The sequence below is a fragment of the Myotis daubentonii genome, chromosome 2 (genome assembly GCF_963259705.1).
Source record: "Myotis daubentonii chromosome 2, mMyoDau2.1, whole genome shotgun sequence".
In the NCBI taxonomy this organism is placed as follows: domain Eukaryota; kingdom Metazoa; phylum Chordata; class Mammalia; order Chiroptera; family Vespertilionidae; genus Myotis; species Myotis daubentonii.
In genome coordinates this window covers 28427686-28439733 of record NC_081841.1, presented here as the reverse complement: position 1 = coordinate 28439733, position 12048 = coordinate 28427686, and the positions used below count along the sequence as shown (strand labels likewise).

General features: G+C 41.8%; 1 protein-coding gene across 2 annotated transcripts in view; it reads right to left on the bottom strand.

The window, feature by feature from the left end:
* Positions 1–12048, bottom strand: part of DERA (deoxyribose-phosphate aldolase) — a 97645-nt gene that overhangs the window by 46955 nt on the left and 38642 nt on the right. The window lies entirely within an intron of this gene.

Genomic DNA, 12048 nt, shown 5'->3' with positions numbered 1-12048 from the left:
CGAGGTCCAGAGGCATGAAGATTTAAAAAATATCATTATAATGACATGCAAATTACAAATAATTTCTACCTCTTCCAGATGACGGTTACTTATAAGTAAAAAGAAATCTACCGACCATACATACAGGGGTGTACCACTTTGCAAACTAAAGAGAAAAAAAAATCCTCGGGTCCCTATGAACTCTTCCATTCACACGCACATAATAAGTTCTCTTGTTGGAATATAAAGCAGGCCTTTCCTGAGAGCCCTGCTAATGACAATAAAGACATAACAGCTTGTCGCACTATCTGCCAGGGTGTGTGTCTATCTCTCTGACAAAAAAGTGTCGAGGTAGCCTTGGCTGTACGTGTGCAGAACCAGCTGTGGAGGGATTTAGAGATGTGGCCTTGAATCTATTAACCCCTGACCCTAGAGCAGGGGTGGGCAAACTTTTTGACTAGAGGGCCACAGTGGGTTCTTAAACTGGACCAGAGGGCCGGAACAAAAGCATGGATGGAGTGTTTGTGTGAACTAATATAAATTCAAAGTAAACATCATTACATAAAAGGGTACGGTCTTTTTTTTTTAGTTTTATTCATTTCAAACGGGCCGGATCCGGCCCGCGGGCCGTAGTTTGCCTACGGCTGCCCTAGAGCCACACCTGGCTTTCTCAGGCTCCACGTAGCACCCTGAAAGCAGCTTGATCATATGCATGTAAAGCTGTACACAACAAAATAAAGCCGAGAGGAAAAACAGTTCCTACTTAAAGTAACAGAATTTTAGTAAACAAAATCAGTGTCATAAGTATAAAATTTTTGAAAAAATTATTTTACAGTCTTTTGTCCTGACACCAGTGGATCTGGGCTGTCACCCTGCATCAGCTTGGCCATATTCATTTCCTGAACTTGAGCTGTGGCAAATTATCAGGACTAAGGGCAGCGTTTTTTCCTTCTCCTGTATGTGTGTTTCATAGGAAGCAGTTTTTTGGTTTTTTTTAAAATATATTTTATTGATTTTTCACAGAGAGGAAGGGAGAGAGATAGAGAGTTAGAAACATCGATGAGAGGGAAACATCGATCAGCTGCCTCCTGCACATCTCCTACTGGGGATGTGCCCGCAACCCAGGTACATGCCCTTGACCGGAATCGAACCCGGGACCTCTCAGTCCACAGGCCGACGCTCTGTCCAGTGAGCCAAACCGGTTTCGGCAGATAGGAAGCAGTTTTATAAGCACACAGATTAAACTGAACAAGAACTAAACATGCATAAGCATTTTTTAATACAATGAGAGTTCTGTAATTCATAGGTTTCCTAACGTACGTAAAAAGTACTTAAACGTCAGCAAACTCAGTCAAACCCAAAGTTATAACAAGAGGCACAAAACCTGTCTTCCCAATCCCAGAAAACTTAACTTGAAGATAGAAAGTGAAACCTGAATACGAATTAAGTCAAATATTCTATTACAAGATGCTTGGTCAAATTCTGTGTTTACTGCCACCAGACATGGTCTCACAGGTTTTTCAAGAAGATTGAATATTTTCACAAATCCCTAAAAATATGTAGTTTTGAGTACTAGAGATGATCTGAGATGCCACACCACCTACCAAACCCTGCCCATCCTTACTAAACTGTGATAAAATTATTACTCATACATCCAATCTGACAACATGTGAGAATGGATGGTATAAACAGTACAAGACTATGTGATGATAACAATTTATATTCTTTTAACTCAGAGAAGGAGTTACCGAATCTAAACAGAGAAAATTGTTCTCGAAGAAGTAGTGACAAGGAAATCTCTTGATCTAAAAATTCAAGAATGCTAATTCAGAGTTAATTTGTGATTCAATTAATGACTATTCTTCCACAGTACAGTGTTGCCATCAAAAGCAAGCTGGAGAGTCAGACAAACATGGATTTATTTTTTTTTACTTTTTTTTTTTTTATTTTGAGAGAGAGAGGAAGAGGGAAATATCGATGCAAGATGAAACATCGACCAGTTGCCTCCTGCACGACCCCCACTGGGGGATCGAGCTCGCAAGCCAGGCACATGCCCTGACCGGGAATCAAACTGGCAAGCTTTCAGTGCATGAGCCATCACCAGGCAGGGACAGACAAATGTGGATTTAAAATCCAACTCCACCACTTACTGTAGGACCCTGGGCAAGTTATTGCTCAATACCATCCTAAAAGCGTCAATAAGAACATGGATTTTATAGGGTTATTATGAGAATTAAAAGGGAATATATATATATATATAATTATATACATATAAATATATATATAATTACTTTGCACATTGCCTGGCTTATTATAAGCACTTAAATCATGTATTCCTTATTAAGCTCAGAATTCTAGTAAAATGAGTTTCCATTAAATGTTGTGTGATGAAAACCAGATCTTGTTTCTGGGCCTGATCCAACTCCTTGTACTGCACTGAAATTTTTTATACGGATTAGTGCTTACAATCAGTGAGCCATCAGATAAGGCTTAAAAATATTTTATTATAGCATTTGTTAAGCTGAACTTTGGCCTATATAACAAAGTTCTGGAAACACTGATCCCGATCGTATTTATGCCATCCTTTTCCTAAAGAGTACCACCTTTTGATACCCAGTGAATTTCTTCACCTACAGTTAAAATCAACCAGAAAACCCAAATATATTTTATGACTCAATTATCAGCTACCTAGGAGTAATGCTCTTTCATCCATGATCCAAATAGAATGAAACAAAAATAATCACTTAGAATTTAACTGGGTTTAGCGAATATGCAACGAGTGCATTCTTAGTCTTTACCTGCCAACTCCTCAAATCATTCTACTGACCTGTTTCAACACATTAGGAGGGTCACATTTTTCTGAGCAAATATATTAATTAATAAGTTCAACATTGGGAAAGTTGTTGCTTCTTTCTCCTATTATTCCTCTCAGAGTATACCAGCACAATTAAATGAAAAAGTATATCAGATCTGGCTTTCTAAAAATGTGGCCTGAAGGCCCACAGCCCAGCACACCCAACGTACACCATGGCTACCGCTCACGCTGACCAAAGGGGCTCCTCAGCAGCTCCCCACCAGCTGGTTTGGCTCAGTGAATAGAGCGTCAGCCTGCAGACCGAAGGGTTCTGGGTTTGATTCCGGTCAAGGGCATGTACCTCGGTTGCAGGTTCCCCGGCCCTGGTCGGGGTGCATGCAGAAGGCAACCAATCGATGTGTCTCTCTCACATCAATGTTTCTCTCTATCTCTCCCTCTCCCTTCTACTCTCTCTAAAAAAACAATGGAAAAATATCCTGAGTGGGGATTAACCAAAATAAATAAATAAAATTTAAAAAATGTAGCCTGAGCCCTGGCTGGTTTGGCTCAGTGGATAGAATGTCTGCCTGCGGACTAAAGGGACCCAGATTTGATTCCAGGTCAGGGCACATGCCTGGGTTATGGGCTCGATCCACAGTGTGGGGTGTGCAGGAGGCAGTCAATCAATGATTCTCTTTCATCATTCATGTTTATATCTCTCTCTCTCTCTCCCTTTCCCTTCCTCTCTGAAATCAATTAAAAATATATTTTTTTAAAAAGAGTTTAAAAATAAATAAATACATACATACATACATACACACACACACACACACATACATATGGGCTGGGCTACATCAATGAAAACTTCAACCTGGGCCTGTGAATCTCAGTGAGTGATACAAAGATGAAAGAACAGTTAGAGATTTGTATTAGCATTGCAGCATCAGCCATGGCAGCAGATGCAAGAGTCCAGTGGCCACCAGCCAGCAACATGGTACTGTACTGGCCAGTGGTGGCGGCAGCAGCAGTGGCCCTGTGACCAAGCTCTTCCTGTCTGGCTGTATCCTCTGCTCCCCAGTCTTTCATAATCCTACTTGTTTTCCAAGCCTGGTTTTTCAGGCTTCCTACTGATGCAGTGAGTTACTATATATCCTCCTAATAAAGTCCTTTAGCTTAACTTAATCAGAATTGCTTTTCATTTGTGTTCAACTCAGAAGTCTAGTATAACAAATATTTACTGAGGAAGGATGGGAAAGCAGCCAATAGTGGGTGCCCTGGCTGCGTGGGCTCACATCCCAGCTATAAAACTAATTTGCTGTTTCATTTGGGCAAGTTACTTAACCTTTGTCTCAGTTTCCTCATCTATAAAATGGGGATAATAGAGGTACGAACAATTTCAAGCATCAGACAGGTTACTACACATAAAATGCAAAGGACAGTATTTGTCACATAGTTAACACTCAAGGAATGGCAGCACTTGTTTTCCTGTTGCTGGCAGCGGTGGTGGTGCTGTTACCGTTATTGCTGAGTGCTTCTGAGGTTCAGAGCCCAGAGGGGCTGATAAAAGCAGAGGACTCCATGACCTGTGGATACAACCTCTTTGGGGCACCGGAAGAGTGGTCTGGAAAAACATGGTTACTATATCACCGTGTTTTTAAAACTCAGAGCCCATGCTCCTTTGGATAGCACAGACTCCTGGGATAATAAGACAGTCGGGCTGCTTACTAGATTTGTAAACTTGTAGGAATTACTCAATTTTTTCTAAGCCTAATTACTTAGGAGCTGCAGTTTGCTCACATGTTTTTGTGAAGATTAAATATAATAATACCTGTGGCTAGAACAGCACCAGGCATATAGAAGCATTTAATCATTCAATAGTAGTTTTCCATATTTCTTCCTTATATACATACATCCAGGAATTTCAAAAACTCTAAAAAACAAAATGAAGCAAGCACTGCCCTAACACTTATGAAAGTATAATTAGAATTTATAGCTCTCACATGTAAGAAAAAATAGACCACCCCACTCCAGCACAAGCCACAGAAACCAGGAGAAGCACTATGAGAGGTGTCTACATAGTTCCGGGCACGCTGGCATCACAATGATGGACACCTAGGAACCAGACAGACGATAAATGCAAATCAAACGACTTGATGGCTGAAATGTAACCCAGTCTATCTCCGATCAGAATGTCCTTTAACATACTCAACTGTCACTTTCAAGATAAACAAGCAAAACAATGCAAAAGCTAATGGGTGTTTTCTCTACATTAACAGGAAAGGACAGCAGGATGTAGGTTTACATAATTGCAAATGAACTATATATGTGGAGAGAATTACAAGTGAAGTGATAAGAGCAAGAGATCCTCCTTCCAAAAAATTCTTCACGCAGAATAGTTACTCAAAAGAATGAAAAGTCCCCTAACTTTCAAAGCATCTCCCTTTAAAAATTCTCAAATTGTTTTCCGGGCATCGAGGGGCACTCTTACCAGTGAGGGTGGGGAATTCTGGACAACTTGGAGAACAACCTGAGTACACCAACTGGGTGAGGGAGACAGCCCACAGGAAAAAGAGATTGTTATATACAAGGAAATTGACCCAATAAGCAAATATACTGAGAATAACTGGAGCAAGATTTCTCACTGACAAGAAAGAGAGACATAAATATAGAAAGGGAGAGGCGAAAATAAACCATGTGATGTTGCCTTATAGTAAAAGTTGTCCATGTGAACTCATGGGTTCTAGAATAGAGAGATAGACAGACAGACAGACAGACAGGTAGATGTGTTTATATGGGTGCATTGTGTCTATGTGAATATTCACGTATTTCCTAAAGCTGTCCTCTGAGAAGGCCTAGAAATAATAACATCCCTATACCATCTTCCATTGCATGGTCATAAATAATTTATTAAATCATTTTTCTATTATTGGCTATTTAAGGTTTCAGATCTTTTGCTCTGATAAACAACACTTTAGTACTGTAAATAACCTTACTGGTAAATCTATGTATATATCATGACCTTATTCCCTAGAGTACTTATTAACTTTTCTGCTCACATATTCACATAATACATATTCATTGTTAAAATTTCAAACATTATAAAAACTGAGAATTCCCCATTAAAAACAAAGAAAAACAATTCTCGCACGTACCAGAAAAATAATAATTTGGAAGGCTATTATAAAAGATGACTGACAAATGAAAATGGAATTCAAACACCACAACTGCAAATTAGTCAGAATAATGCAAAATTTAACAAAACACATACACCAGAGAAGTGGCTGGCATAGTGATGTCACATTAAAAACCTGATAATAAATGTTTTGACTTATAATGAGGTTTTCAGGAGTAGCGAGAGTGGGTGTACTAGAAACCCAGGCTATATTACATTGCAGGTGCTTAATCAATACAGTGTCTCAACCAGCAGAAGGGGCTGTCTCCTGTCTGTCCCCCCCTCATCCCTCGTACTACTACTGAGGAGAGATGGAGGTCACACCTGACCTTCTGCTCATCATTCCCAGATAAAAAAACAGGTGAGGGTGGAGTGCTCACTGACAGGGATCAGAGAACTTAGCTGCATTGGGCAAGGTCTACATGAAGGGCCTTGTGGATCTAAGTTGTGGAGTGGGTCATCCTTCCAATACCTGTCTTAAATTTTTTTAAATCTATTTGAGAGAGAGAGAGAGAGAGAGAGAGAGAGAGATCAATTTGTTGTTCCATTTATTATGCACCCATTGGTTGCTTCTTTTGCTTCTTGTATGTGCCCTGACTGGGGATCGAACCCGCAACACTGGTGTATTGAGATGACACTCTAACCAACTGAACTACCCAGCCAGGGCTATCCCGCACCTGTTTTAAAGAGCATCCAAAATAGGTGGAAACTGACTCTACCTTCTGCTCCCCGGGTCAGCAGGAACTTGCATCTATAGCATTTTATTTTTTCTATTTAAAATTATCTGTTCCTCTCCAGCTCCCACCTTAAAGGAAAATATATTCTTAATCTTCAGGCTGCTGACAGTGAGTTAAGTTTTCTGGAAAAGCACAGCTACAGACATAGAAAACGATGTTAGGGAAGCTTTCCTGTACAGAAATTATTATTTAAGGAAGAACCCAGGTGTTTAAAGACTATATTTCCTATCTAAAAGTCGTAAAGTGGATTTTCTTTTATAGTTCGTGCTATCCAAAGGCACTTAAAAAATAATTGTTAACGAACATATCTAAGCAATTATTTTTTGAGTACCGGAAAGATGTTCAACACTGCAGAAGAATGGCCTGAAAATAACTCTTATGATAATTATATGTACAGTAAAACACTTAATATAAATTGTACGGCAACCTTTTAAACTAAAAAAGTCACAAAATGTTCAAGAACAGTTTTCTTCCACCAAGGCATCTAATTAATCTAGTCTAAGTAAAACAGAGATGAGCTCAAACACCAGGCAGTAAAATAACCTACAAGAAATAAAACACACATTTTGGTCAATAGTATTTGAAGTTTTGAGCATAAAAACAAAAGCCATAAAAGCATACAGCTGCCAGAAGTATCTCTAGCATTTTCTGTTATAAACAACTCCCAAAACTGAGAAAGCACAGATTACAGCTCATGTGATTCTTCCCAAGAAAGTGTCTAGAGATGCCGAGATTGCTTTTCTCGTTGATATGATGATTAACAGCTCTACAAAACGAAGAAAAACACCAATTTCTCTTAAAGGATGTTCTTTCTACCATCCCTCTTGTGTAAAAATAAGCAAACAAGAAAAATAAATGGGTGCCCAGATTCAAGTTCTTCAGGATCCACTAGTGTACGACACAATGATAGACACTGTAGCTTTGGCCCGAATATTTCATTCTCTCTCCCTAAATCTCTTGATAGGCCGTAGACGGCTTGGCTCAGTGGATAGAGCATCGGCCTGCGGACTGAAGGGTCCCAGGTTCGATTCTGACCAAGGGCACATGCCTGGGTTGCAGGCTCGATCCCCAGTGTGGGGTGTGCAGGAGGCAGCCAATCAATGATTCTCTCTCATCATTGATGTTTCTCTCTCCTTCTCCCTTCCTCTCTGAAATCAATAAAGAAATATATTTTTAAAAAAACAACAACAACTCTTGATAGCCAGGAGGCACGTACTCCACAGACCAGGTTTAGAAGAGCAACTCTGGGCTACAGAAGGGAAGTGGGTGAAAGGCACTTGAGGCTCTGGAAGCAGGAGACAAACAATATTTCCACTTGCTACACTGAGCATACAATTCTGGGAAAACATCACAGACGAGGCCCCCTTTGGGGTCATTTCTGTTGGTGTTCCAGGGCCAGATGGGTTTCTGGAAACTAGGAAAGACAGCTCCGGGTCCCGGGCTCAAGGAACTAGAAGGTTGTGGAGTGAGGCAGAATCTGACAGCATTTCTATGTCCCTGGTAATATAGTAGTAAGTAAAGATATGCAGCAGAGAGAGGTCATAAAAAGGTAAAAAAAAAAAAAAAAAGTGAACACTTCTGTGTATTTACAGAGCATGGAATGCACTTAGTTTTCAAAACCTGCTGGGCAAGATTTGAGATGAAGAATCCCTTCTGGGATTCATCAAAGAATGGTTTAAGGATGCACCTTAGATGTCAACTTCAATATCGTCATTAAAAAAACAGTATTGCAAGCACTTGTCATGGGAATGATACCCACAGACAACGAAACGCCAAATATAAACTCACAGGCCATTAAAGCTCTAAAGGGCTGTGGAAATCCTTAAGTCTTATCCCCCCCCCCCCCCCGTCCCCCCGCCCCCCCCCCCCGCACTGGTAGCTTATTTAAATGCAGGCAGAGAGAAGCGTTTGCCCAAAGTCTAGGTGTAAATTAACAAAATTACAGAGACTGAAGCTCAAGCCCTTAGAGTTCCACTGCAGTGACTCAATACATGTGCTTGGCCACATACTAACCTCAGCAGGAGGAAGAGGGAGAAAGCAAAGAAAATGCAGGAGGGAGTCATCTGGGCTGGGCAACAGGATGAGCCACTCACACACATTATCTCATTTAATCCCTAGTACGACCCTGTGAAGTAGATGCCATTATTGCTATTTTACAAAAGGAACAGAAGGCACAGAGAAGGAACTTGCCCAAGAGAAAAGAGCTACTAATGGTAGTGCCTGGACTGCAACCAAGGTCTGTCTAATGCAAAGACTCAGCTCTCAGTTCTTCTGTCTCCCAGCCCCACCCTCGCTTCCTGCTCCACAGGGTACACGTCCTGGGTCTGACTGAGGTCCCATGATGCCTGGCCTACCTGGCCGGTCGGCTGGGTGCCCCCACCTCTACCACAGGCCAGCACAGTCCTCGCCACCCCACCACAAGCTGGGGGTTGGGGGATGCACAAGATTCTGTGAGGAGAGGTACTGGGGCCAGTCATCTGAAAACGTCTGTCAATCATAAGGACACAGAGAACGGACTGATGGTTGCCCAAGGGGCAGGGGGTTGGGGGCTGGGTGAAAAAGGTGAAGGGGTTAAGAACTACAGATTGGCAGTTGGAATAGTCACGGGGATATAAGTGCAGCATAGGGAATATAGTCAATGATACTGTAATAACTATGCATGGTGCCAGGTGGGTACTAGAAATATCGGGGGGGGGGGGGTACTTTGTAAAGTATAGGACTGTCTAACCACTATGCTGAACACCTGAAACTCATACAAAATAAGATTGAATGTAAACTGTAATTGAAAAATAAAATTGAAAGTTCTAAAAAAAAAAAAGAAAGAAAGTGTCTGCCAGGTAACTCGGAGGACCAGCAATACATCCCACACCCTCGGCAGTTAAAACCACTGCCCCGAGCGATGCCAGGGGGTGCACCTCTCTGTGCCCAGACGAAAGGATCGAGGGGAGCACTGGCAGGGAAGGACAGTGCGCCGTAAGGAGCGAAGCAGGATGTCACAGCAAAAAGCTCAACAGCAGCCCTGACCAGTTTGGCTCAGTGGATAGAGCGTCGGCCTGCGGACTGAGGGGTCCCGGGTTCAATTCCAGTCAAGGGGCATGTACCTTGGTTGCGGGCACATCCCCAGTAGGGGGTGTGCAGGAGGCAGCTGATCAATGTTTCTCTCTCATCGATGTTTCTAACTCTCTATCCCTCTCCCTCTCTGTAAAAAAACAATAAAATATATATTTAAAAAAAAAAAAAGCTTAACAGCAAAGGGCCAGGCAAAGCAGCATCACCAACAGTGTTTCAATGTGAAGACGTATGAAGGCAGAAAGCACAGCAGTCTGGCCCAGGAGCTGTGGGGCAAGTCCCCTCAGACATCTCTGCCCCTGGGAGAATCACTGTGCTCCAGAGTAACACAGGCATGGACACGACGGTGCTAAAATAAAACTGTGTTTAACAGAAAGTGTTTAAGTTGGAGAGATGTGCATTTTTCCCCCCAAAAAAATGTCAAGATTCTCTGCTTGGATCAAGATTCACCGATTTCTGAATGTCTGCTTATGTGAAAAGGAGGGATGAAAAGCAACAGAGTTTAGTGGGGAAATGGAACATGAGTTCAGGAGGCAGGCAAGACTCGGGCTCTGACATTTAGACGGTGTGGGAGTCTTCGGCACAGGGGACGTAGCAGAAGTCAGAGAAGAGAGAAGCGCGTGTGTGCCGCAGAGCGGGCTAGGGAGGGTGGTCGCAGAGCGGGCTAGGGCAGAACCCAGGACCACCGACTCTCTGGGAGGCCAGAGGAGTCAGAGGAACTTGTAAACAAGATGCAGGAGAAATGAGAATCACGGAGGAATACCTGAAGGACATACAGTCACCAGAACCATGGCAATAGAGTGTTTCCAGCATGTGTCACATGCTGCTGAACAGTAAAGCTAAGGAGAAGGAAGGGTATCCCCTGGGCACAGTGAAATGAGAGGGCATTAGTATCAAGAACAGATTCAAGAGTAACAGTGACATCTGAATCAAGAATTTAGCCATCGGGAAGGGAAATTTAGCTGGAGACAAAAGGGAAAGGTGGCATGTGGGGTTTTTAATGAATAAGAAAAGCTTACATACGTCTGATGCTAATGAGAATGAGCAAGTCGAGGGAGGCTAAAGAAACAGGAGGGGGAAAAGGCCAATAAATGGAGTAAGGCCTCCGAAAATGCGGAAGAAATGAAAGCCCGGGCATAACAGAGGGGTTGGATTGAGAGGAGGTGTAAAGGGAAGCAGATCTGATGCAAGGGCCTTGAGGGAGTTCCTGTCTAATGTTTTCGTTCTTCTCTGAGAGGTAGCAGGTAGGTCGTCAGCTAAGAGTGAAGGAGCCTCCAGGTGAGCAGAAGAGTTAAAAGTCTGAGAACAGTAGAGATTTCAAATCATCACCACGGAGAACCCAAGAGGAGGAATATGAGGCCCCTCCAACCTCCCCTTTGAATTCATATCCTAAACTGTGGGTCCTTGTGACCACAGACATGGTTGAGATGCACTCTGAATGCCAGGTTTTTAAAAATGGGATCCTTTCCTTCTTTTTTAAATATATTTTATTGTTTTTTTACAGAGAGGAAGGGAGAGGGATAGAGAGTTAGAAACATCGATGAGAGAGAAATATTGATCAGCTGCCTCCTGCACACCCCCTACTGGGGTTATGCCCGTAACCACGGTACATGCCCTTGACCGGAATCGAACCTGGGACCCTGGAGTCCACAGGCCGACGCTCTATCCACTGAGCCAAACCGGTTAGGGCAGATGCTTTCTTTCTTTAACCAGGTCTTACATACCCTCAGTACACAGAGAAGGACCCAGATTTGAATGTGTAATAGCCCGACAGACCCCTCCATCAGCAAATTCCAAGAAATCAATTTTAGACTCATATTTTAATAAATGGCTAATATTAAAACATAACACTGAAAAAATACAATGTGTAACCAAATTGAGAACCGAAAGATAAAATACTGCAGTGGAAAAAGTCCTAAGTCATTGCTGATTTCTATTTAGAATTACATTTCTAATATTAAATGTTCCTTTTCCATTTGTTTTGGGTCAAGAGGTTATTAACACCATAAAAAAGGGTTAATAGAAAAATATGGTCTAGGACAAAAATGTGTTTTTATATTTTGCATGAATGCCTGTTATTGGGAAATTACCAGTTCTTACAAACAACCATTCCTAGTCCATTAAGGGACTGCCAATTACATCAAAACCCCTCTCCTACTGTATTTTATTTTCCAATTAATAGTATTCTAGAGACAAAGCACAGGTTACAATATAAACTATACTTCTATATCTACAACTATTTCTTAAACTTAAAAATCTTTTTAACAGATATTACAGCCACAAAATAGAGAGAATGC